The following is a 27563-nucleotide window of genomic DNA, read 5'->3' on the forward strand; positions in this document are numbered from 1 at the left end:
TCAAGTCGCCACATTTTTTGTCTCATGGTCAAGTCTGGTCCTATCTGGTCTGGCTTTTTCATCCTACTAATCTTCCGGTGTGTTCTCCACTGTTTGGTTGTGCTTTTAGTCTTCTTTCCAGAAGTGAAAATGTAATGTTTAATGTCTTTAACTAAAAGGACCTATCTCCTGGTTTGTGTTGTGTTCTAAAGTGTCCTTTGCTAGACTTTTTGGATAGTCTAAAATTTACACATTTACCCTCTTTGGTAAATTTCTCCCGTCTGATCTTCTGGGGTTTTATGTTGTGATTGCGCTTAGCGTCTGCATTTAGCTTTCTGCACAGTTCTTTTGTTTTGGCCTCCTTGAGTAAAAATGATGGGATTTTCTTTCTGTTCCTTTATTTATTTATATATTTTTTGGTAATACTCTTAATATTCGCATGTTATTTTCTGTCTCTTACCTGTTGGTCTTGTCTTATTAATTTTTTGTGCTAATCCATTCTGGTCTTGTCTTGCAAGGTCTTGTCTCTGGTATCAAGTGTTTGTTAACCTGGAATTTAAATACAGTGCCTTGCAAAAGTATTCGGCCCCCTTGAATCTTGCAACCTTTCGCCACATTTCAGGCTTCAAACATAAAGATATGAAATTTAATTTTTTTTGTCAAGAATCAACAACAAGTGGGACACAATCGTGAAGTGGAACAACATTTATTGGATAATTTAAACTTTTTTAACAAATAAAAAACTGAAAAGTGGGGCGTGCAATATTATTCGGCCCCTTTACTTTCAGTGCAGCAAACTCACTCCAGAAGTTCAGTGAGGATCTCTGAATGATCCAATGTTGTGCTAAATGACCGATGATGATAAATAGAATCCACCTGTGTGTAATCAAGTCTCCGTATAAATGCACCTGCTCTGTGATAGTCTCAGGGTTCTGTTTAAAGTGCAGAGAGCATTATGAAAACCAAGGAACACACCAGGCAGGTCCGAGATACTGTTGTGGAGAAGTTTAAAGCCGAATTTGGATACAAAAAGATTTCCCAAGCTTTAAACATCTCAAGGAGCACTGTGCAGGCCATCATATTGAAATGGAAGGAGCATCAGACCACTGCAAATCTACCAAGACCCGGCCGTCCTTCCAAACTTTCTTCTCAAACAAGGAGAAAACTGATCAGGGATGCAGCCAAGAGGCCCATGATCACTCTGGATGAACTGCAGAGATCTACAGCTGAGGTGGGAGAGTCTGTCCATAGGACAACAATCAGTCGTACACTGCACAAATCTGGCATTTATGGAAGAGTGGCAAGAAGAAAGCCATTTCTCAAAGATATCCATAAAAAGTCTCGTTTAAAGTTTGCCACAAGCCACCTGGGACACACACCAAACATGTGGAAGAAGGTGCTCTGGTCAGATGAAACCAAAATTGAACTTTTTGGCCACAATGCAAAACGATATGTTTGGCATAAAAGCAACACAGCTCATCACCCTGAACACACCATCCCCACTGTCAAACATGGTGGTGGCAGCATCATGGTTTGGGCCTGCTTTTCTTCAGCAGGGACAGGGAAGATGGTTAAAATTGACGGGAAGATGGATGCAGCCAAATACAGGAACATTCTGGAAGAAAACCTGTTGGTATCTGCACAAGACCTGAGACTGGGACGGAGATTTATCTTCCAACAGGACAATGATCCAAAACATAAAGCCAAATCTACAAAGGAATGGTTCAAAAATACGTATCCAGGTGTTACAATGGCCAAGTCAAAGTCCAGACCTGAATCCAATCGAGAATCTGTGGAAAGAGCTGAAGACTGCTGTTCACAAACATTCTCCATCCAACCTCACTGAGCTCGAGCTGTTTTGCAAGGAAGAATGGGCAAGAATGTCAGTCTCTCGATGTGCAAAACTGATAGAAACATACCCCAAGCGACTTGGAGCTGTGATTGGAGCAAAAGGTGGCGCTACAAAGTATTAACGCAAGGGGGCCGAATAATATTGCACGCCCCACTTTTCAGTTTTTTATTTGTTAAAAAAGTTGAAATTATCCAATAAATTTTGTTCCACTTCACAATTGTGTCCCACTTGTTGTTGATTCTTGATAAAAAATTAAAAATTTATATCTTTGTTTGAAGCCTGAAATGTGGCGAAAGGTTGCAAGGTTCAAGGGGGCCGAATACTTTTGCAAGGCACTGTACATCTCATTTAAAACTCTGATTTTAGAATAAAAACTGCAAGTAATAGCCCTAACTTTGCTCCACATATAACATGCAAGGCCGTGCAACAAATCTCCAAAACCGGCTGACATTGTGTCGTCTCTTTCTAGGGGTTTGTGGCTGAAGTTCCCTATCACTTTAGTGCCTCTTGTCAAAAGAGTGTCCTCCACACTGCACAAAGGCCTCTCCACATGCGAGTTACTCTCCCTTTCTCTCTGTCTTATAATGACTTTCTTCATCCAGGCTGCAGGATGAAACACAAGCGTGCGCCGATTATGCAAAGAGGCGTGCCTGACATGGTAATGTGATGATAAGAGCGAGACAGCGATCTGCTTCTTGGTCCAAAGACAGAGAGAAGACGTGGCGCGTCCGAATCGGGACGCTCTTGTTAAAATTACTCTTGACACGGCGAGCTATTAGCGCACCGTTAAGAGTTCAAGGACAATTGCAGGCCAGCTTTTTTTTGCTCATTTATCTTTTGGATCCCTCGTTAAAGCCTGGAGCTGACTCCTTACAATGACTAGAGAATATTGATGAGACACAGTTGATGGAGCCATTTAGCTGAATTCATAATCCCCTCTATTTGTCCGCCCTTGATGACATAGGCAGCGGAAGGATATCTGACAATCCAACTTGAAAAATAAAATGTTAATGTTTCTGCTCACACCTTGTTTGATTAATTGTAGTCATTTACAGTACATACACTAAAAAGCACTCAGTCTTAAAGGATACATATTATGCCATTCTTTTTACGACCTATAATGGTTCCCATGCGTCTCAATAAAAGCTCTATGATGTTTTGTCAAAATACACATAGAATTAAGCATCACACCACAATAGTCTGCTTTCATGGTTTGTTTATTTCTTTTAATACTAAATTACTAAATACTGACTTGACTGTACAGTAATTACTATCATGGCTTGGTATGATACTGCTCAATTCATTGTCTGTGCTAGACGTCCAATTCATTTGAAGTGGGAGAGCTCGCCTCGAATGGAAGAATGATAAACTAATTTGTGTGAGGGTGCATCTTGGCCAGAGAAGGAACATTTTTTTTTTTTTTTTTTTAACATCATTGTTAAAAATCATCATCATCATCATTGTCATTGACGGCGCAAGACATCCAATCCATAGGAAGTGGATAGGACGATCACGCGTAGCTGTCAGCTGTCTTGGGTTGGGTGACCAGTGGTTGTAAACTAAATATCGAAAAGTGTTACGGTTCTGGGCGAGCGGGAGACCCAAGTGCAGAGAAGGCAGGAAAGGTGGCAGGGGTAACAATAGTTTATTGCAAAATACGAAAGCAGTCTGTATCCAAATGATCATGCGGGTATTTGGCGAGTGAGCAAGTGAGCGGTCAAGGCAGGAGAGCAATGCTGGATCTGTAAACAAGACAAGGTGAACTGAATAGAATAAATACAAATGTTGGATAAAAGTGAATGCTAGAGTCACAAACTCGTGGAGTAGAGTTGTTCATCTGGCGATGATGTGAGGCCAGGGACTAGCTTAAGTAGGCTGTTAACGAGGATCAACTGCACCTTGTCCCAGGCTCATCCATCTGTTCAATCCTGCAATCATGAAACACCCCTACACACCCCCCCCCACACACACACACGCACACACACACAAGAAGGAGGAGCAGGGGCCCTGATCGAAAAGTACATATTACGCTGCATTGGCACGTTATTTCTTAATACTCCCCCAAACCGACATTTTGGGTCCTGTATCTGTGTTTGTATCGATCATTTTAATCTTAATTCTACTAATCCAATTCTATGTAATATTTATATTTGTACTCTATCTTGAAAACAGCAAGTCTTCGCCTCGGCTTCCTTATATCTTATCGACAAAGTGAAACAGTGTTTTGAGTGGTATTATTTAGCATCATTTTCGCACTATAAGGCGCACCTGACTTTAAGCCGCCACCCACCAAATTTGACATGAAAATGGCATTTGTTAATAGATAAGCCACAGCTGTCCTCATTATAACACCAGATGAACCACCATGAAGCTTTGAACCAATTGTCTGCAAAATTTCATTGCTTCAAGAAGCTTCATTTGGCCATAACTGCTCCCTTGCAGGAGACAGTCAACCTCTGCTGCCACCTGCTGTCAATACTGTTGTTGTCCAACATGCCTCCTAGCATGCATTGCAGAGCTACAGATGCAAATAACAATCAAAATTCATGTTCTGTGCTAAATATTCCTTCGGTTACTGTTCCGTTTGTTTCAATAATTGCTAGTTACAGTATTTGGTAACACTCTATTTGACAGTGGCGCCAAAAGACTGTCGTTACACAATCTTAACATTGACTGACACTGTCATGAGTATTAATGAATGCTTACAGAAGATGTCATTTAGTGTTATAAATTACAAATTATCTTACTTTTGAGTGGATGTAAAAGATCAGAGATGGACATAAATGGAGTTAATGACATAATTTGCCAGATGACACTTAATGACATCTGTCATAAGCAATCAGTAACGCCCATGATGGTGTCATATCATAATTATGACGGTCTTATGACAGTCTTATGATGCCGCTGTCAAGTAAGGTGTTACCTATTAACCCAAATAAATCAACAAATAAGCCGCGCCAGACTATAAGCCGCAGGATTCAAAATGAAGGAAAAAAGTCCGTAGTCCGAAAATTACGGTAAATTGTCGTGATGTCCCTATTTAGTGAAATCCATAAGGGTCCAATCACTGGCACAGTTTTGTAAATAGGTAGCTCACAAAAGATTGACTTGGTTGTTTAATTTCTCACTTGATGAACAGGCAGGCACTCCAGAGACTGAACCATCTACGTATAGACAAGCCATTAAAAAGACACTTTTCCGGAATATTTCCCCTTTAAATGATGGATGATGAGCCCGTTGTTTTGGACGAGACGGCAAACACCATTCAAAAGTGATCCTAATTCCATTTGGAGTACTGCATCATCGCATATGATGCGACTTAATCAGGCCTCGGCGAGAATCCGTCGCATTTTTCCCATATGAAAAATGGCAAACGACTCCCTCGCCTGCCACAAGTCTGGCCTTCATTCCCGAGATGCATTAGCACATCATTTGCCACCTGCCGTCAAGATGCAGTGCCACGGCACCACGACGCTTTGCACTCTGCACCTTTGAAAAAATAAATAAATATAAAAAGCATCCTAATGCACTCGGGCCACCTGGAGGCCGTAACAGACGCCACATAAGCAATAACGGCCAACAAACAGGGGAACAGATTGTGGCTTTTTCTGCTTTAGCTTCACTTCTGCTTTTCAAACAACGTTCCTGGGAAAATGACCACCTTGTGAACTGGCATAAATTTGGCAGCATTTCAGCCCCACTTAACACATGTAAAGAGATGTATCATGCCCCCTCCCCCCCAAAAAAACAAAACAGCTAACCCCAACTGTTCAGCTATTAATAAAACGAGAGATGTCCCCGATCCGATCACGTTGTCCGTAAACGGACCCGATCATGTCATTTTCAGAGGATCGGAATCAGGTAGAAAAAGATTGTTTTAAAAATGTATTCAATTACTCTTATTTTTTAGCATAACTCATTGGCAGTCATTGACGGCGACAGATGTCCAATCAATTTTGACTTGGCAAGGCAAATCTATTTCTATAGCATCTAGGGATGTCCCGATCCAGGTTTTTGCACTTCCGATCCGATACCGATACTGGCCGATACCGATACCGACCTATCTGAGCATGTGTTAAAGTTTAAAGTTATTTAGCCTCCTTACTTAGTTGTCAGACTCATGTTGAAAAAGGTTTTAGTACTCTTGATAACAACTAACCAGCTGAATTAGGTGAGTTTGAATAACATGCAACGGTTGGTAACAAGAAACTGACCTGTTTATTCGGTGACAAACACAAAACATTATAAATAACAAACAGAAATGGCATAGTCAGTCAGTAAAACATGCAAATAATATTGTAAACTGTCTTAAAAAAGCAAAACACACCAACAACCTCAGTGGAAAATCCCACAAATCCCCAAAGCTATTAGATGCTTTTAATGTTTCGTGCATTAGTGACAAAAATTGTATAAAAAGCCTCTCAGGTTTAAATAAACGACTATTTCAGTATCAAGTTAACATTTTAAAACTTTAAATAAAATATTCAAGTCCCCATTCTGTATCAGCAGCTTTAAACTACCGTATTTTTCGGACTACAAGTCGCTCCTGAGTATAAGTCGATCCAGCCATAAAATGCCCAACGAAGAGAAAAAAAACATATACAAGTCGCACCGGAGTATAAGTCGAATTTTTGGGGGAAATTGACTTGATAAAATCCAACACATAGAACAGACATGTCATCTTGAAAGGCAATTTAATATAAAAATACAATAGAGAACAACATGCTAAATAAATGTACAGTGTACAGTGCATGAACAACGAAATGTGAATATACTGTCCTACGCTACGGCCTGTCCTGGCTATACAGTGAACTCCCAAAAGACAATGCTGGACGTCCGTATAATTTGCTGAATCAATTTGGTCCTCGATAGAAAACAGGTTCGCATCAACGTAAATAAATGATAATTAGGTACTATTAGTAATAAGTAACAGGTTAGCATGCGTTCGCTATCATTAGCACATCGTTCAAACAACCACACAACTGGCTCTAAGTGTCCGATCGCGGGTGGAAAACACAAAACAACAACAGAAAAGATGATACACGCAGGCGTTGCCTCTGTAGAGATGATTTAAAAGCATAAACAATGAAAGTAGGTTCGCATCCGTCTATTCTCTGTAGCTAACTCGCTCACTCACTCACTCAGAGCTACGGAGCTGTTCGTCTTCTTCTGGCGTGTCACGTAAACAAGTGCGAGAGCGCCCTCACGTGGGCGTTAAAGCGCCACAAACTAAATGCATCCATTTCAAGATAAAAAAAAAAAAGTCAATAATACAATTGAACATACACTGCCAAAGGCAGAACGCGAACGTGGCCATAGCTATAAAGAGTTATTCAGATAACTAGCATAAGAACAAGCTAACAACTTTACAAAACCATCAGTGTCACTGCAAAACACCAAAATAATATGTGAAATTATATCATAATGTGTTAATAATTCCACACATAAGTCGCTCCTGAGTATAAGTCGCACCCCCAGCCAAAATATAAAAAAAAAACGTGACTTATAGTTCGAAAAATACGGTACATTCAATTCATTTAATTTTGTGAATCAACTGTTAAAGTTGTTAACATTGCTCCCGTTATTCCATAATTTCCCTTCTGTCTACTTTCGACATGTGAATGTTTTAAAACTGTTTTGAAGATAGATTCAAGTCAAGATTTTGCCGATTTAGGAGTATTTTAGATAAAAAGTTAATTAGGTTCGCTTGGAAGGTTCGCAACAGCCTACTAGGGAAGTCTTCTGCGGCTGTTTACGAACGCATCTGGATTTCAATACTTCAATGTTGCTAACGCAGTCGAGTCTGTCGTGTAGCATCTGGTTCTATATACATATGATATCTATTATCTCCAGTAAAACGACGTTGACGTAGTTTTTAGCGGCTGTCAGCAGCAGTCAGGTATTCTTATGTTTTTTATCCAGCGGCATGAGTTGAGCTAAAGCCGTGAGATGAGCATTGGCATTACCCGGGTCTAAGACAACTTATGTTTACTTTCGGGACGCAATGCGGTCAGTTTCTCGTTGCGTCCCGAAGACCGCGCTGAGTATTAGTTCCGCTTTACTTGACATATTTCAATAATCGGAAATTGGATGTTTGTGAATCGTTCTCGAGTCTTCCACGGCCGAATCGCGTGTCTTTACTCACGTGAGATAATGGCTCGTCATCCAGAATGAATTCTTCGGCAATGACTCTTGTTATTCCCTGGGGTTTGGGACTGTCGAGTGCCAGTTTGTCACGCATAGCAAAAGTTTCTGCCAGTGTTAGTTGCGTAGGACCTTTGTTTTTGTCTTCGGTTTTCTTAACATACTCCTCATATTGTTTGTGGTGGTATTTCGCTAAATGCTTGATTAGGTTGGTTGTATTAAAACTTCTTACAGCTTTACCACCACGCTTGACTGTATTTTGGCATATGTTGCACTCTGCCTCTTCGTCTTTGTCGTCCTTTAAGGTGAAATGATCCCACACAGCTGACATTTTTACCGATAAAGTCTCTCGGTAAATTGGGAGATGGTAATGTAAATGTAGTGTGTTGAAGGGGTGTCGTAAAATGCGGACTGGATTTTAGGGAAACCGAAGCAAAAACTGGAATGGATCATGTAAATCGGTGCGCTGGAAAACCCGGACCGGACTTTAAAAAAAAAAACTGGATCGGAGGTCTGGATCGGAATTTTTCCCGTATTCCGATCCGATACCAATGCGCATTTTTTTGTCCATATCGGCATCCGATCCAATCCAAATATCGAATCGGGACATCTCTAATAGCATCATTCAACACAAGGCAATTCAAAGTGCTTTACATCACATGAAGATCCACAAATATGTGAAGGACCGGGAGTGCAAAAATTAAATAAATACACAAATAAATTATTAAATGTGTAATTAAAATGCTTCAATTTCAATATTTATTATGTGTAATATTTATTTCCCTTTTTTATTTATTTCATTTTATATTGATTTTAGGGCTGTCAAACGATTAAAATTTTTAATCATGTTAATCACAGCTTAAAAATTAATTAATCATAATTAATCGCAATTCAAACGATCTCTAAGATATGCCATATTTTTAAGACAGATATATACATTCAACATACTGTACATAAGTACTGTATTTGTGTATTATAACAATAAATCAAGAAGATGGCATTAACATTATTATATTTCTTTCTGGTAAAGGGATCCACGGATAGAAAGACTTGTAGTTCTTAAAAGATAAATGTGAGTGCAAGTTATAGTAATTTTATATGAAAAGCCCTTAAAATTTGTAAAATTTTCAACAAAAAAATACACTAATAGATCGCCATTGTTGACGTCACCGAGCGGGACATCACATGGGCTCCCTGCCGTTCTTCCACAGTGTCTTTAACTACGTATGGTAGTGATTGAAATACACCACAAGGTGACAATGGCGAGTTTTAAATTAGAGATCTAGCCAATGAGTGCGTTTTGCCCCTCGACTGACGCCGTAGTTTCCGGGTTCATTGTACCTTATGTTCATTTGAGTGTCGACTTCACAACATACGAGACCTCTGATAGTTTGTATATTGTGCCTAAATATTGCCATCTAGTGTATTTGTTGAGCTAAACAAAATGTTTGAACAGAGTTTGGCCAAAGTCTGAGTAAGTTTTATGTGTATTTTGCATCCATTTTGATTGGGAATGCCAGTTCTCTTTGCATTGAGTGCTTTTCTTTTTGTGAACATTATTTTTTTTTGAGCGATAGGAATATTATTTTTGTTGTGCTTTCACTAAATGATACTGTGGCGACTTAACTGTTCCGCCCAAATGCATGATGGGACGTTGGGCAACCATGACTGTCAGTGGTGGCTGCAAATGGGATATGTTGTGCGTTGTGTTCAATGAAGCGTGTTAAGAAAAAGATCATCTCCTGTCATTCTTCCCCACGTCTCTCGTCACAATAGTTATGTTTGTTGTTAAAGAGTTGCCATAGCTTATGCCAATAAACGGCGCGGTCCAATGAACGCCTGTGTCCACTCGCATTTCTCTGCCTCTTAGCTCTCAATGTGCTAAAAAATGGTGTCATTTTAATCTTGTTTGAGGCAATGCATGAACGGGTCATTCCGCGCATGCGTTAAATGCGTCAAATGTTTTAGCGTGATTAATTTGAAAAATTAATTACCACCCGTTAACGAGATAAATTTGACAGCACTAATGTATTTCAATTTGTTTTTATATATTTCAATTTTTATTAATATTGTACTTTTTATTCGTTTTTTTCAATTTTTATTTAATTATTTCAACAATAACTTTTAATTTAACTTATAAAACATTTTTAATTATTTACAGTTAAGAAAAGAAGTATTTGAACACCCTCTTATTTTTGCAAGTTCTCCCACTTAGAAATCATACAGGAGTCTGTACCCCCCAACCCCCCGTACAATTAGTACGACTCAAACTTGTAACATGGTCAAGACCAAATAACTGTCCAAAGACACCAGAGAAAAAATTGTTCACCTCCACGAGGATGGAAAGGGCTATGGAGCAATTGCCAAGCAGCTTGGTGAAAAAAGGTCCACTTTTGGAGCAATCATTAGAAAATTGAAGAAGCTAAATCTGCTAAAAGCTGTCAATCTAAATCTGAGTGGAGCCCCATGTAAGATATCACCTCGTGAGGTGTAAATGATCCAAGAAAGGTGAGGAATCAGCCCAGCACTACACGACAGGAGTTTGTCAATGACCTGAAAAGAGCTGGGACCACCGTTTCCAAGCACTGGAAGTCCTGTTTTTTTGGGCTATAAAGAAAGACCAGAAAGGTGTCAAATGACCCCGATACCAAACTGACTACTTGGCATTGTCAAAAAGTAGACCACTCAAACAAGCAGTCAAGCAGACAACCTCCCAACACACTCCTGTGAATTCACTTCCTAGGTGCGAAGGGGAGGTTTCACTCTGGATAGCTGCAATTAGCATCTTCAATATTTGGGGCTCCTTCGGCTTTGTCAAACACAGAGGAACACATAAATGGCTAGTCGCTGTGTTCTACAATATCATTTACATGGCAGCACTGAATGGATGTGTTGTATCAGGCATGCACCGGAAGGCGAGAGTGATGGGTGGACTTCTTGGTGGGTTTTGCAAAGGAATTGGCTCACTCTCATGTGGGTGCAAAGAAGGTGCAGAGGGAAAAATTGCTTCAGCAAAAACCTCCAACACCTAGTCCCGGGAAAAGGGCAACGTGTCATATGTCACCACATAAAAAATGTTTTTTTTACTACACCGTCCCTTGTATGTACATTATATAATTTCTTTGGTTGTCTTTTCCCCATATTTTTCTTCATTGAATTAAAAGTTTTTTTGTGCAAAGAATGCCTTGTGTTGTGCATCAGCAGTCATGCATCATCAGCAATATTACAATTGTAGCTCCATACATACAAGAAACAGTGCAACTAATTAAATATTCAGAGAGATTGAGACAGCTGTTCTTTCTCAATGCTGTAATGTCAGACAATCCTTAGCAAACAGGCAGCCCTGCCCTGCAAACACTCAAGATGCTAATTGGAGCAATCCAACCCTGTGGTTTTGCGAGTGTGAATGGGAATGATTAAGGAGGACCTCAATGCTCACAAAAGATATGCTGAATAGAGTCAGATGACCCTTCTCTGGATATAAAAGTGATTTGTATCAATTGATCCACTCTTGGTAGTTCTAGTGGTAATACACTAAGACGCCATGGTTTGAAATCATGCATGGCATGGAAAGAGCCCCTGCTTAAACCAGCTGTCAGGAAAAATCTCGCCTCTATTAATGTCAGGAATCTCGCCTCCCACCCATTGGGGATTAAATCATCAGGTCAAACATCCACTCGAGTATCTACCTTTTACATGCGCATGGAAGGAAGGAGAGTAAGGCACTTAGGTGATGCGTTACAAACCAAGCTCGTTTATTTTCCGGGCACATCCTCCTTTATAGCAACATGGATACATATTCATGAAACAGATTAAACATTCAAATTTGGCAATGGTCTATTGGTTGTATTCAAATCAGGTAAAAGTGAGTTGCCCTCCTCTCCAGCCGTCCTGAGTCACATGGCTCCCTCCTCCATGTGGTATGTGGTGTCAAATAACAATGTTATCTTCCCCTAAGCAGTTTAAGCAATTTAAGAAATACCTTTTGTTCAGCGAACGTCTGTTTCTCGTAAAGTTTTCCCAGAGGAGGTAATGGAATGTGACCTGTGACTCTTTCCCCTGGACACAGTTGTAGAAGAGGGCAATTTAAAGGGAAAAGTCATATACCAACTCAGACTCATAGTGAATACATGGGTTACAATTTAATTAAACCACTAACTAGGGTAAATGCAATTCCCTTTTTCTTCCTAACACCAGCACATGTCAAGGCCGCTCTTGAGTCTATGACTATTTGGATAATGCAGATGAGTCATTGGAGCAAGTTTGGTGGTCAGATGAGAGTAAAATAGAACTTTTTGGTCGTGATTCCACTAACCATTTTTGGAGGAAAAAGTATGATGAGTGCTATCTCAAGAACACCATCCCTACTGTGAAGCATGGGGGTGGTAGTATCATGCTTTGGGGTTGTTTTTCTGCGCATGGGACCGGACGAGTGCACTGTATTAAAGAGAGGATGATTAGGGCCCTGTATTGTGAGATTTAGGGGAACAACCTCCTCCTTCAGTCAGAGTATTGAAAATGGGTTGTGCCTGGGTCTTCCAACATGAAAATAACCCGAAGCAGACAGCCAGGAAACCCAAGGAGTGGCTCCGTAAGAAGCATAACAAGGTTCTAGCATGGCCTAGCCGGTCTCCAGACCTAAACCCAATAGAAAACCCTTGGAGGGAGCTCAAACTCAGTGTTTCAGCGACAGCCCAGGAACCTGACTGATGGGTGGGCCAAGATCCCTACTGCAGTGGGTGCAAACCTAGTGAAAAACTATGGGAGACATTTTACCTCTGTAATTACAAACGGCTACTGTACCAAATATTAACATTTGTTTTCTAAGGTTCAAATACTTATCACACAAATAAATTGTTTAGAAATCATACATTGTGATTTCTGGATTGTGAACATGCAGCTATGATGAAAATTTCAGGCCCCTGAATTGTTTTTTGTAAAATAGCAGGGTGTTCAAATACTGATTTTATTCACAAGAAAAATAGTTTCAAAAATGATCGTTTTTCACTATGTGTAGGCAGAGCCTGACGTCAAAGTTTGATGAACAAACAATTGCTGCTTCTTGGTTAGGACAATTTGCTATAAAAGTGTGCACATCAAATGTCCAAACAGTGAACGTGTTTGGAAACACTATTGATCATCTTTGTGGCTGAAAAGTGCTTCCCGTCATTTTCTCCGTTATCTTTTTGTAGATCAAGACTGAGTATCGAAAGGACTACAGTGAAGGAGGTGGGATAAGAGCGGGCCATGGCTGAGAGGATGATTGCTTCTCAAAGTGGTAAGCAGAAGCAAGACACTCTGTCGATTATGATTTTTTCCCCCCATCTTTTTCCACACTCGTGTGTTCATTTTAAGGTGATTTAATCCTTTTTTGCCTGACTTGTGGAACTTTTGAAGCGAGGCAGAAAAGGATAAAGTAGCATAGGCGTTAAACTGAGGTCAGGCTGACACGCTTGCTTCTTCATTCATTTGCCACGTTTTGAACTTCAGCCTAGCAAAGATGCTCCCCCCACCCCTTTTTGTACATTTTCCACAACTGCACTCCGTATTAAATGACTAATGCTGCCTTTTTGGACCCGCAGCACTTTCCCATGAAATCATGATATGACGGGATTTGTTGTAAACAGGCTGTTTTTGAATATAGTATATAAGAAGCTAACCGTTTCAACATGGAGCGCTTTAATATCTTGCTCCGTGTTACATTTGGCCTTGTTGTCATCCCTCAAATTGAGGAATGGATAGTATTGTATGTGCCTTAGCTTAATGTTAATGTCCCAAAACCCAGACACTGTTAGCTGGTGGTCACACATCAGGATGAATGCCATGAAGTCAAAGAAAATTTGGATTTTGTGAAGATGATGTGATAGTATTTTGTTTGCCTTGCAAGCAAGACAGTACTTCTTGTTTCATCATGCAATACTGCCTTACAAACCTCAATTGTCCAACTACTTCCCTGGTCATCTGATGTTCCAGCCAATCAAGAGAAAGGTGGAAGCTGCATATGTGGATGACCAGGAAGTAACTATATGGTCGAATACAATGTCTGAGTGCAAAGCGGTTCTTGTAGATAGTTCAATTTCTGAAGTCATGTCAGAAATTCACTTAGGCTAGGTTTAGACCACATGTCTTGATGCACAATTCCAATTTTTTTTTCATATTTGTTTGTTTGGCATGCCCGTTCAGACTGCCTTTTCCCATTGAACCCGGTCAAGCCGCATGCGCTCTAATTTGCAGTCCGACACACGTTGAGCAAACAGACCAGCATGCGCGCAGGCATCAAAACAAAATACTACACAAGCCGGCTATACGTCATTCTAGGGCAGAGGTCCTCAAGAACAAATCTTGAAGGTCCACTACTATTTTTTTTCATACAAGCATGGGTCCATTTATTAATGTCGGTCAAGTACAAGGCAGGTCGAAGGTGGTAAAGGTGGTTTTCTTTTGACCAAACAAAAATACAATGTACATTCTGATTAAATAAAAATAAAATAACAAAACATTTGTTTGACTAAAATCAAAATACAAAAAAAAAAACATGCAAGTACAATGTTTACACATGTACACTAAATAATTGACAAGATCCGTCATTGAGGTGCAAACAATAACTATTGACAGTACATTTTGTAACTATAAACACTGCTGGACAAACATGTGCAAGTCGTACAGTACATGTTCACTTGTTCAGAACATAAAAGACAAGCTCTGTCATTAAGGTGCAAACATAACAATTATTGACAGTAACTTTAACTGTAAAACACTGCTCAATGAGAAAAATGGGATTTGGGGTCACAAAGCTGTTTACTCACATCATCAGCCAGTACTTCAGTGCGTCTTGTCATTGTTCATCGGGACATCTCTAGTATACAGTATGTTCTGCGTTGTGTTCAATTAGACGTGTTAAGAAAAAGATCATCTCCTGCTCAGCCCAAACGCATGGTCGGAAGTTGGGCAACCATGACTGTCAGTAGTGGCTGCAAATGGTATACAATATGTTCTGCGTTTTGTTCAAATAAGCGTGTTAAGAAAAAGAACGTCTTTTGCCCCGCCCAAAGGCATGATGGGAAGTTGGGTAACCATGACTGTTAGTAGTGGCTGCCAAAGCTTAAGCCAATAAAAGGCGCAGTCCAATGAACGCCTGTGTCCACTCGCATTTCTCTGCCTTTTCGCTCTCAATGTGCTTAAACGGCGTCATTGTAAACTGCTTGAGGCAACACATGAACGGGTAATTCCGTGCATGCGATAATTGCGTCAAATATTTTAACGTGATTAATTTAACGCGATAAATTTGACATGTATATATATATATATATATACTGGACTGTCTCAGAAAATTAGAATACACAATATTCTAATTTTCTGAGACAGTCCTGTATATTGTTCTATGTAAAGGACGTCAGCCAAGGTCGGCCCCCCATATTTTTACCACGCCAAATCTGGTCCCCTTTGCAAAAAGTTTGGACACCCCTGCTTTAAATGGTGGATTAATGTACAGGACTGTCTCAGAAAATTAGAATATTGTGTATTCTAATTTTCTGAGACAGTCCAGTATATATTATTAGTGGTGCCAAATTATCGCGTTAACGAGCAGTAATTAATTTTTTTAATTAATCCCGTTAAAATATTTGATGCAATTAATGCACAAATGCCCCGCTGAAACAGAAAGGACAGCAAATAGGACTGCAAAGTGAAAGGTGTACTTTTTGTGTTTTCCGAGTTTTGCCGCCCTCTGCTGGCGCTTGGGTGCAACTGATTTTATAGGCTTCAGCAACCATGAGCATTGTGTAAGTAATTATTGACATCAACAATGGCGGGCTACTAGTTTATTTTTTGATTGAAAATTTTACAAATTTTATTAAAACGAAAACATGAAGAGGGGTTTTAATATAAAATTTCTATAACTTGTACTAGTTATTATCTTTTATTTTCTATAATTTTTAATAAATATTTATATATTTTATTTATTTACATATTTATTTATTTATTATTTTTATTTATCTTTTAAGAACTACAAATCTTTCTATCAATGGATCGCTTTAACAGAATGTTAACAATGGTAATGCCATCTTGTTGATTTATTGTTATAATAAATACAGTACTTATGTACCGTATGTTGAATGTATATATCCATCTCAGTCTTATCTTTCCATTCCAACAATAATTTACAGAAAAATATGGCATATTTTATAGATGGTTTGAATTGCGATTAATTGCGATTAATTACGATTAATTAATTTTTGAGCTGTAATTAACGCGATTAAAATTTTGAATCGTGTGACAGCCCTAATATATATATATTCGATTCAAATTTTTAATCGCGTTAATTACAGCTTAAAAATTAATTAATCGTAATTAATCGCAATTCAAACCATCTAGAAAATATGCCATATTTTTCTGTAAATTATTGTTAGAATGGAAGGTTAAGACACAAGACGGATATAAACATTCAACATACGGTACATAAGTACTGTATTTGTTTACTATAAAAATAAATCAACAAGATGGCATTAACATTATTAACATTCTGTTAAAGCGATCCATGGATAGAAAGACTTGTAGTTCTTAAAAGATAAATGTTAGTACAAGTTATAGAAATTTTGTATTAAAACCCTTCTTAATGTTTTCGTTTTATTAAAATTTGTAAAATTGTCAATCAAAAAATAAACTAGTAGCTCGCCATTGTTGATGTCAATAATTACACCATGCTCACTCATTGTAAAATAAAATCATTTGAATCCAAGCGCCAGCAGAGCACGCCAAACACAAAAAAAAAAAAACAAATAACAAGCCGACATTACACTGCTGTCATTTTAATCTCAGCGGGGCATGTGCGTTAATTGCGTCAAATATTTTAACGTGATTAATTAAAAAAAAAAAATTACCGCCCGTTAACGAGATAATTTGGACAGCCCTAATATATACAGTAAATATATGTATATATATATATATATATATATATATATATATATATATATACTCGTATATATACAGTTGTCGTCTCTGGATACTTCACAAGCAACAAATGTGCACACAGGCTGTCACCTCTATCACTCAGCTCCTCTGTGTGTGTGGTTGTTGGGTGGGCGGATCTCTACATGCGCTTGCTTCCTGTTGTACGCTTCCAGCACCAAAATAAAAGCATACATCACAAAACAAAAGTCGACATTAAAAAAAAAAAAAACAATGACGAGACTCAGGCATCGTAAAGTCGAAATCGTGTGAATCGGGTCTGTCATAACCCGGGGTCTACCTGTAGATCACAGGTAAAAACATTGAAACATCAAGTGGATGTTGAAAATAACTAGAAATTTGACTGTTTGTTCAGAAGAAATAAGATACACCAAAAAATATAAAGCCTTATAAACCAGGTTACTATTTCGCATTTAAAAGTGCCCATAGATGCCTTAAATCCTTCCCCAAATCATATTTTTTACGGCCACATAAACTACAAATTTGCTGGAAACTGTTGAAGCAATTACTCTTGCAGTGGATAGCTTTCTGCAAAGAAGTAGTCGAGGCACGTCCGAGCTCATCTCCGTAGTCCCATGCGAGGCTTATAATTGCACGAAGAAGTCTGGAGTGTGTGCCGACATGAGATTTGTTGTTTTCTGTTATTGTTTTTCTCTTGGCCCACACATCAGTCGAATGTGGTCTGATTATATCCGCCGGCACAATTTCACATCTTAAAAGCGAATAATGATGCTTGTGAGTGAGAGAGAGTGCGGAATCAATGCTGTTTCCACCCCCCACTTCCGAGAGGCTGATAGATCCCGTAAATGTTACCTCTAGAGCTAGGATTTATTAATACATGCTCAATTGCTTCTTTCCGAGACGACTGCAGTGTTAAAGGGGACATATTATGTAAAAGTGACTTTTTAATTGCTGGTACATAAATAGTTGGGTCTCAGGAGTGCTTGCCCACCCGTGAAGTATGAAATGAAACAAGCAAGTAAATCTTTTGTTAGCTGGCTTTTTCTGAAAATGTGTCTTCAAGAAAGACGTTGTGAATTGCTCTGTTATGTAACTGTAAGCAAAGCGGCATTGAGTTATGTTAGGTACACACTTCAGAAATATTTGGGCAAAAAATACAATGAAAATACGAAATTAGAAAGGCCAGGAGAAGTTATATCTGTTTCTAAACAGTGTTGTTTTCGGAAGCCGTTTCATTGTCCTTGTCTTTTGGACGAAAATACTTATTAGCAATGTTCCCTCTAATTTTTCATGTGGCTGAGCAGACACACAAGCTCCTTGAGCACACTGACGACCACTGTGAGCAACATCAGATGTGTATTCTGTGGCCTCACACCAGTGTCACGCCTGTTCAAAACTTTGGATCATAGCAAGTTACATGGCTTATTAAAAGAATTAAATTACAGCAGCAATTTTCATCAGTTTACCTTTAGTATAATTGATTTTGCCCACTTAAAATGAAAAAGACAAAAAAAATCTCGTTGTTCATTCGATTACATTACAGTCCCTGACAAAAGTCTTGTCGTTTATCCATTTTGTAGAAACAATTGCTAATAACTTGACTTTTAATTATTCAATTGGTTTCAGAAATGGCTCATATGAAAGCTTAGACCCTCCCAAATGATGTTAAATTTACAAAAATTTATTTGTTTCACTGAAAAAAGATTTATAATTTAAAATGAAGACATAAAGGTCAAATTTTGGCAAGACAAAAGTTTTGTCGCCTTCAGAAGTAGTGTGAAAATTGAACAAAAAATGTACTTCAAATACAAATATATGTTAGATAACATAAGCAAATTAAGTAGTGGTGCTGTGAGGTCCAAATTTACTATTTTGTATGACTTCCATGGGCTTAAAGGACTGCATCCATGCGGTTCGGCAACGATTCATACAATTTATTGATGAAGTCATCAGCTACATCAAAGAAAGCAGTCTTGCCTTCCTTTCCAGAGTTCATCAACATTCTTGGGTTTCGTCTTCCATGCTTCCTCTTTCATCCTGTTCATTTCTGGTGACTGGGCTGGCCAGTCCAGGAGGATCTTGATCTTCTTTGCCTTGAGGAACTTTGAGGTAGAAATTGAAGTATGTGATGGAGCACCATCCTGCTGCAGAAATAGTCCCTTTTTATGGTTTGGAATGTAAGAGTCAGCTAAGATTTGTTGATATTTCAGACTATTTATGTTGCCTTCCACCCTGCAGATCTCTCGCACACCCCCATACTGGATTTAACCCAGAGCATGATTTTGCCACTACCAAAGTTCACTGTTTTCTGAGTGAATGTCGGATCCATGCGGGCTCCAGTAGGTCTCCTGCAATATTTGCAGCGACTGTGGTGTAATTCAATGGAAGATTCATCTGAAAAATCCACCTTTTGCTACAAAACTGTGAAGTTTGGTGGTGGCAAAATCATTTACCATAGGAAGAGTAGTAGGAACAGCCTGGGTAAGGTCCAGTTGTGGCATGGGTGAGTTAATTAATAAAATATAATGGACAACCACAATGGGAGTATATCAAGCTCCAACTTTAAAACTGTTCAGACAATGAACGACACTCAGGATTCCGGTTCTCCCTGCCTAAGAAGCTATATAAGACAGGTTTAAAAAAATAATAATAATAATTAAAAAAAAAAAAAACAATAAAAAAAATCTCAGTTTCATAGCTTGTACTTCTATTTGCACATAACCCGACAGTCTTTTTATCTTAAAAGAACCGCAAATTATTTTTTACTTTGGCTTGATGAGTGTAGTATCGCTGTCCGTTCCTTTTGCCATGATAAGGTGTTAGCATTTGCGTCAACTCCGCCGCACTGTTGTTAACAAGCTAACCTGCATGGCGCTTATGGGCAGGGCGCATATGTGCAACACTGTCAATGCTATGATTGGCTGTGTAGCGAAAGTTATGTGAACTGTATCATATTATTGGCTAGACACCTGTTGTTCATGAAGTTACATTGCTAAACGGTACAGAAAACAATTTTGTTGCTCTAATTAACTAGATCATATCAGATCTAAAATTAATACTGTAGCGCTTGCAGAAATCGGCGGTTGAATGATGCTTCAGTAAATCAGCAAGGAGTCTAGCTCACTTTTCAACCTTATTTTTCCCCGCACCCACTCAGGTCATGCACCTCACAGCTGTATACAATCGTGGTGTCGACCCACCAATGGGAGCCTTGCGTTTCCTTGCTAGCGTTAAACTGGTCTTTTGGACTACCCCACAAGTTGATCCATTGTTTACATTTTTTCCTTTGAGTTTTGAAGACAACATCCTTCATATGTGGACGGTCATAATGTCTAGAGTCATTTCTACAAGTTGCATACCAGCAGTTTTTAATCGGCAGGTTCTTTTTTGAAAGATTACCGGCAAAAAACAAGCAGTACTAGCATGGGTTGTATGCGAGCGTGCTTCTTTGTTGACCCTCTTCCGGTCTACAATGGTGACGTCACACAGCCTTGCGGTCTAAAAATAGCATTTGTGCGGTACGCTATTAAACCGACTTAGAAGCCACGAAATGTGTGTTTAAAAAAAAAAAAAAAAAAAAAAAAAGGACAGGCTCGCAATGCTAAAGTTAATGCTAATGCTAAAGCGAATGCTATGCTAACGCAACAAGTTAAATTTAGTATGTGATGATCACTAAGCACAGACCTTTAAATTCCAAAGCTAAATTGCATATTGTCTTTTGCCAGTATACTGTATGAAAACAAATCTTACCATGGGTTTCCAAACAAGCAAGATAGAGCGCAGCCTAGCTTGGAACACATCCTGAACTTCGGTGAGGAGAGTGAGGGAGACATCTCACGAGTGACACGACCCAAATACTGCTATGATGCAAGCTGACGTACTCCACGTACAATATAAAGACGTCACGCATTGTGAACATATGACAGGAACTATGTCGCATTTCTGTCTCGTTGTCGTCTCGTCAGATGAAAACTGGCATTCATCTCGTTATGTTCTAGTCTCCCAACCCACGTTTTTAGCTGGTCATCATCATTAAAAAATTGCTCATCATATGATTTGGGTCCTTATTTTTTAAACGCAACATCATAGTAGGGTTATGTAAAAATGTGTCTAATTAACACTAGTGGATTCTAACTTGATTACGCTTAGGCCAAGCAAAAAGTTTCACAAGAAAATATATTCTTTGAACTTTAAAAACGGTCAACCTGACCCGCTACATGAAAAGAAGGGACTGTGAAGATTGCCTCTTAGGAAAGTTACATTTTCAGAGGAAAAAAGGAAGAGGAGCGCTTTGAAATTATCTCATACCAATACCTCTCAACTGCATGAAAGAAATCCTGTACTGTGCAAGGCTGGGTAAAATAATTTGGATAAAAAAATGTAAATGGGAAGATTTTGTAATAAATGGAAAATTCTACAGTAAACAAAATCATGTTAGCTTTGAATTAAATTCATTTATTATCTCTGACTTGGGGGCTAACAAGTTTTAGTCACAAAAATGCTTGATGGAATTAAATATTTGTTACTGATTGAAACTCGCCTCAGACTGAAGTAGCTGTAGTTAAAAATTTGATGATGCTTAATTTGTGTTCTCTTTTAAAAAAAAAAAAAAAAAAAAAAAACCTAACCATTTCAAATACTAAATATTTTTAGTATAGCCTATATTTTATGTCAGTTACTGTTTTTGACTATAATTTCCTATTGTTATCTATATAGTGAATGCTCATTTTGGCATGAGCTCAGACAACATGGAGTCGTTGTTTTTTTTAGTTGCTGTCAAGAGTGATGGAGGTGAGCTTGATATTTGCTGAGCGAAGCTTCATGACCGCAAGTATCGTCATCTTTGCCCATCTAGCATCGTGCGATGGCACTGTCATCACCGGTAGCCTACTTTAACCCTGATGGACGTCCATCTCGAGTCTCTCAGCCAAACAGCAGCAATGAAAAAGATCCAAAAAATCCAAACTCTTGCTAAACTACAGGTCTGCATTTGGGTTTCTGTAATGGCTAGAATCTGACAAGAATGTTGATGTTGGTTGAGGTGTGGGAGCTCTATTGAGACTCTAAAGCAGTGGTTCTTAACCTTGCTAAAGGTGCCGAACACCAAATGCTTCAATAGTGGATTCACTGAACCCTTCGAAATTAGATACCGCAGTTTTAAGACTATAAAGCGCACCTGACCATAAGCCGCGACCCACCAAATTTGAGACGAAAACAGCATTTGTTCATAGATAAGCCGCACTGGACTACAAGCCGCAGCTGTCCTCACTCTATTATGGGATATTAGCACCAAAAGATATTAACCGTTAACGCTATATTTCACTGCGGCATCATAAAACTGTCATAGGATCAAATGAACTACTATGAAGCTTTGAACCAATTGGCTGCTGGGTGTTTACTTTTTGCCCAAAAAAAAAAAAAAAAAAACCAAGACAAAGAAACCCTTCGTTTTATTCCTATTAAAATTATAATGATTAATATTTAAATATGCAAATGATTACCTAATGTTCTAATTTTCTTTGTGGGCCCCATCAGGGCATGGGCCCTTAGAATCAATATTACTGACTGACTGACTGACTGACTACCCCTGACTGTGAGATACAATTAAGTACTGTTAAAAATTTTTTTAAAAATCAGACGTCATAAAGTCGAAATCGCATAATTCGAGTATGTCTTAACCCGGGGTCTACCTGTGTTATTGCAATATTGACGGATCTTGACGTCCATCATTTTGACTGAGAGAGGTTTATAATTGAATAAACAATTCCAGCTGAACATTTTATTTAAAAAAACAGTCCCGATTTGATACTAACTAAATATGTGTGTAAATGACTTTTTATGACTTTTTTGTTTGCTAGATGCCATTGGATTTGCTCATGTAAAATATGTGCTCTGTTTCACAAAAAATGTTGGGAGACACTGAAATAGCATACGATACCTAATGGTGTGGCCTCTGTAATCAGCTTTGATGATTTTTATTTATTTATTTATATTTCAATTTTTATTTCAGTTAGTGTTCATTGCTCACAGGGCCGCTAAGCAGCTTCTTTCACCCCCTCTAAGACTTAATTAGGCGCCTGCTATTTTCCTGCGTGGAAAAACAACAGCCAACACAAACAAACACATCAACAGGAAGAAAAACCACAGGGAGAAAGCGAGAGATAGGGAGAATGCCCGCAATCCGCCCTGATATTGCAGCTCACATTTAAGTACAAAGACTGACTACCTGCTGTCTGCCCACTTGCATTGAAAGGATGATAATCCCCTTTTACGTGAGTGCAGCGCTTTCATACATCGCAGCCTTCATTCTACCCTGCGTCCACACACAACAGACCCGGACAACATGGCAGCCCAAGGCTGAGGTAGCTGTATGCGCCGGAGAAAAAGATAAAAATAAATAAATCTACACGAGCCACTCTCGACCTACTTGCCTGTATACATAAATGATTATATGTTGATGTATTGTTTATTCATGCAAACACAACATGCATGCATTCATGCATACAAAACAGTTGAGTGATTTAAAGCTTCGGTTTTCATTCTACATGATCACTGTTTACATTATTGCATTATCTCATTCAGATTCCTCACTTCGGGCTGCCGCTTCATTATGGAATCCTTCATTACTGTCCTTACTTTGTGGATTGCTGCACTTCTAGTTAGGGCCCGAGCACCAACTGGTGCAGAGGCCCTATTGTTCTGCAAAGGATTATTAGGGGCCGAGCACTAAGCCTTCTTTTTTTTAATTAATTTATTTTTTTCAGGGCAAATGAAAAAGGCCAATTTGGAGGCTTGAACATGCGTGAAAAGTCACCAAAATTTGCACATATGTGCGTAAAAATGTAAATTTCGATAATTTTGCAACGTTGCAAAAAATGCAACAAAATGGCTCAGAGGTACCCCCTTGAAATTTTAAAATTGGCCTATAACATTAGGGTTTGTCAGCGTAGAGCGATGAAATTTGGGGAGTCTATACCTTGTCCAAAACTGCTCCAAAAAAGCATTGGCACCCATATTCCAAACCCAACAGGAAATCGGTTATTTTGGATCGAACGTGAAATTTTTATCGATTTACTGGGTGCACATTTGAGACCTTGTCACAGAGGGAGTTAGTTGGATCGTCTTCAAAATTGGTGAGACTGTTCAGGAGACATATGAGATCTTAAGTTTTCAAAATGGTGCGTTTTTATTCATGGGTCTGATCTGGGCGTGGTGCCAAAGTCGGCCATTTTTTTCGGCAAAATGAAAAATTCAAATCTAGTGACCTAAAACCTGCATCAGGAGAGCCTTAAGACATGTGTTCAGGTGCCTGATCCAAAATATTGAAGTTTCATTTAAGCGGAGGGGTCCAAACAGGAAAGTGAAAATGACCAACAATTTGTCTCGCCAAAAACTTTGAACAATCATAAGTCGGCAGTTATAAAACATATCTGCGCCAAACTTCCTGTGCTTGTTGAGAGTCATACCCTGAAGGGTCTTGCAGGGGTCATTCACATCAACCCTACAGTGCCAACTATGGCGAGAGAAAGGAGTTTTAAAAAAAGGCCTTTCCTATTGGGTTTTTTCAACGTAGAGCAATGAAATTTGGGGAGTCCATACCTTATGAAAAACTGTTCAAAAAAGTCTGTTGCACGCATTTCCCATATCCAACAGAAAATCGGGTATTTTGGATCGAATGTGAACTTTTTATCAATTTATAATACAGTTTACATTTGGAGGCCTGAACATGCACAAAAACTCACCAAATTTTGCACATACATGCGGCTTTCCGTAAATTTTGATATTCTTGCAACTTTACAAAAAAATGTAACAGATTGGCTCAGTGGCGCCCCCTTGAATTTTTCAAAAAGGCGTTTCCTATTAGGTTCTTTTAACGTAGAGCAATGAAATTTGGGGAGTCGATACCTTGTGCAAAACTGCTCCAAAAAGTCTCTTCCACATTCCAGATCCAACAGGAAATAAGGTATTTTGGATCCAATGTGACATTTTTATCGATTAACAGGGTGGACATTTGAGACCTTGTAACAGAGGGAGTTAATTGATCATCTTCAAAATTGGTGAGACTATTCAGGAGACATAGAAGATCTTACATTTTCAAAATGATGCGTATTCATTGATCTTACCTGGGCGGGGTGCCAAAGTCGGCAATTTTTTCAGCAAAATGACAAATTGAAACAACGTTCAATCTTTTTCATATCTGGCATGTGTGTGCGGTATCCCACCCTTAACACAAGTGCATTGAAACATTACCCATTAGGCCTAGCGCTCCCTAGTGGCAACAGGAACTGCTTTTTTTACAAGACAGGTTCCTCCTCCAAGGGAAAAAAATCTATTGACTTCAAACCTGCATCAGGGGAGCCTTAAGACATGTGTTCAGGTGCCTGATAAAAAATATTGAGGTTTGTTTGAAGTAGAGGGGTCCACACAGGAAAGTGAAAATGACTGTTGACATTTTGTCTCTCCACAAGTTTTGAACAGTCATAACTTGGCAGATATACAACATATCTGCGCCAAACTTCTCGTGCTTGTTGAGAGTCCTACTCTGAAGGGTCCTGTAGGGGTCATTTGCATCAACCCTACAGCGCCAACTAGTGGCCATAGAAGGTCTCTAATTTTTCTAATACATGTCCAGTTCTTTTCCGGTTGGTCATTGTAGTTTCAAGACCTTTTGTAATACTTATTTTACGGCCATGTCCCATGTGTCTGTCTGTTGCCGTGACGACCCTTTGTTCGCCATTAAAAGGATTTTTTTTTTTTTTTTTTTCAGAGACTCAGTCAGCTTATAGAGCCAGAGAATTTGGCACGCTTGGCCGAATTGGCCCAGTTAAAAGATTCATTTTGGTTTTGAAAAAGGGCTTAACTGCACAGCTCAGTAGCAACTCCTTTTTTGTAGTACTCTCTCCAATAGGGGTTTTTATCTCTTAGGTGTGTGAATGTAAAGAGGCGACTTTCGAGCATGTTAGGTTCTCATGAAATGATTAGAGAGGACGATCTGCCACCACCCTGACCTGCACACTGTCCGAGTTGCGTGACGTCCGAGTTGCGCCAAATTGCTGGGGTCCGTTCAGTCCTGCTTGCAGGCCTAGTTATTATTCCTTTTTCATGGCAAATGAAAATGGCCAATTCGGAGGTGCTAACATGCTCAAAAACTCACCAATTTTATAGCATTTTATAGCATTTGAACTAGCACGCCTTTGCTATGTAAGTTAGCCAATTGTTCTTTTATTGTACATATATCCTTATTTATTTATTTTTATTTTTTTCACACCGTCTGAGGCTCAGGTCAGGTATTTTCATTTTTTATGTTCCTTATCCGATTCCTCGATTATTCAAACTAACTACTTCGTCGATCAATCGACTACTAAAATAATCGATAGCTGCAGGCCTAGTTCATTTGCCCCTGTCATGTGCCGTTTATGACAGCCAATGAGATCACATAGTAAAAAACGTTGGTCTTGTGGAACATTTTGATTAGCAACCTGTTTTTGGTTCCTCTAATAAACAGCGATGACTAAATTATATAGATTATTGGTGGAAGCATATCCATAACCTATTGGGATACAAAATATTGCAATAGATTCGCCATATCGATATATTGTCACATCCCGAATTGGGATCAGGAACAATTTTTTAAGCAAGAATCAACCTCTACCAGCATTCTCATTTCATTGGGCCTGGAACCACATATCATTTGCATCTGAAACAACATAGCATTAGGGTAAGGCACCACATATCAGTTTGAACAACAACTACATACAATTTACACTCTGAAGTGCACACTTGAATCACTGCTTGCGTGTAAATGGATGACAATGAAACAGAGCATTTCCCTTTACCTAGTAAAATCACAGTCAACTCTTTGTGTTGTTCCAGATGCATCCAAGCGACCACTCAAAAGTTAAGGCTCTGGCCTCGTCCATTTAATTAGCAGCCACGACTTGCTAAAACCGCCCACGGGCCTCTCTAATACGACGGCCGATGAGTTAGCGCATGAGCCACCTCCAGGGACTTTGACGATATTGTTAAAATTCCGCAGCTTGCGTCAGCCGCATCTGCTTAGGCTGCGGGAAATATTGCAGTTAAAACAAAAAAGGCCAATAGTGGGAGGTTAGTTTTTGTGTTGTCTTGGAATATGGCCAACTGAATATTGATGCTAAAGAACTCCTGCTGGCGTTCAATCAGTATGTTCTTGTTGTTAGGTGCAGTGATGTTCCTCTTCCGCTAATTTCCTGCAGTTTTGTTGTGCTGCGTCTCAGCTGCTTTTACTCCCTACCCCCTCTTTATCTGCTCGGATTATACCTCCATTATGGTGGTATATACTTTAGCTCCTACATTTTCAGTTCAAGACACTTAAACACAATAGCTTATTACAAAAATGTACTCAGACTGAAAAAAAAGCAGTCATTATTTTTTCCATACACCATATAATAATAGCCAAGGAATTAAGTGATCACTTGACCTTATTTAAATTTTATACAAATAGTAGTGTTGTACCGACACTAGTACCAGTATCAGTACCAATATGGTACTAAAATGATCTCTGTCAGGGAGTACTGCGAAATAATGTGCCAATGCTGTGCAATATTTACTTTCAGAGATCAAGTGTCCATCTGCTGGTTGCCTTACCCAAGATGGCCCCAGCTAGGCACACAACTGTTTA

General features: G+C 39.0%; 1 protein-coding gene across 1 annotated transcript in view; it reads left to right on the top strand.

The window, feature by feature from the left end:
• lingo2 (leucine rich repeat and Ig domain containing 2) overlaps nt 1-27563 on the top strand; it is a 500513-nt gene that overhangs the window by 283703 nt on the left and 189247 nt on the right. Inside the window, exon 4 of the mRNA XM_057849645.1 lies at nt 13168-13253. The gene's annotated coding sequence lies outside the window, so the exon portion shown is untranslated. The remainder of the gene's footprint in view (nt 1-13167; nt 13254-27563) is intronic.

This window comes from Corythoichthys intestinalis, chromosome 11 (assembly GCF_030265065.1).
Source record: "Corythoichthys intestinalis isolate RoL2023-P3 chromosome 11, ASM3026506v1, whole genome shotgun sequence".
Classification (NCBI taxonomy): domain Eukaryota; kingdom Metazoa; phylum Chordata; class Actinopteri; order Syngnathiformes; family Syngnathidae; genus Corythoichthys; species Corythoichthys intestinalis.